Raw genomic sequence first — 1,086 nt, forward strand, 5'->3', positions numbered from 1 at the left:
TTCAGAATACCCTACTTGAATTGAGGAAGGGTTCTCTGAGATGCAGAGTAAAATTTAAATTACATCTTCTATTGGATACAGCTGCTTGTGAGCATAAGAAAATATCATCCATTTATTAAAGAAACCATGTGAAAATGCAGGGCATGTTTGCAAAGCCTTATTATAGTACAAAGGCAATTGCTGCTTTGTTTACTCGGTCTGTAGCTAAGTCATTATAATGATGCTGTTTCAGAAAATAAAAGTGTATAGACTCAGATGTCAGAATAATTGCTTCCATTTCATTTAAGGATAATCCAAATCTTGAAACCTTCCCTGCCATAGACATTGCTTATTTTGGGCTGTCCAGCTTCCATTTTTCCTATTCTTAGACAATGTTTCTTATATTACTGTGTTGGTTAGAGTTAATAAATAAACTGGTACAATAAATAAGTGGTAAATTTCCAATTCTGACCCTCACTTAGATAGCTCAATGGTTAAAGGAGGCACTTGCCACCAAGCCCAATGACTTGAGTTTGATGACCCAGGTACCGCATGGTGAAAGTTGTCTTCTTGCCTATTCACCTTTTCCCCAAATTAATTAATTAATTAAAATGTAATAAAATTGTAAGAAATTTCCAACATTTGAGACTAATAAAAGGTATGGTTTGTTTAAGGGACAGAGTTTCTTTCTGAATAGATCCTACTCATTCAGTAAGAGTTGATGCATTTTCTATCATCATAGTTCTAATGAATTCTAAATGTTTGGTCTGTGTATGTTAAGCTGGCAGATGGGAAAATGCATTTAAACTATGTAAGATGTTGTTGGGGTAAGCCTTTTATGCCATCAGCCACGATTTTATGATATGAGCATGCCTAGCTTCAAGAGAAGTTGGGAAGTGTATTCTAGTTGCCTCCTAAGAAGAAAATGACTAGTATTCTGTGTTACAGATATATTTCAATAGATGCTAAGTACATGCCAAAAAGATCAAGAATCTGCATCAGCCCTCAAATACATACACACACACACACACACACACACACACACACATGCACACACACATACATGGAAACAGCTTATGGCCTAAGCTAGTCCAGGCAAACTGAGAC

Source organism: Grammomys surdaster, unplaced genomic scaffold (genome assembly GCF_004785775.1).
Source record: "Grammomys surdaster isolate TR1022 unplaced genomic scaffold, NIH_TR_1.0 150, whole genome shotgun sequence".
NCBI lineage: Eukaryota > Metazoa > Chordata > Mammalia > Rodentia > Muridae > Grammomys > Grammomys surdaster.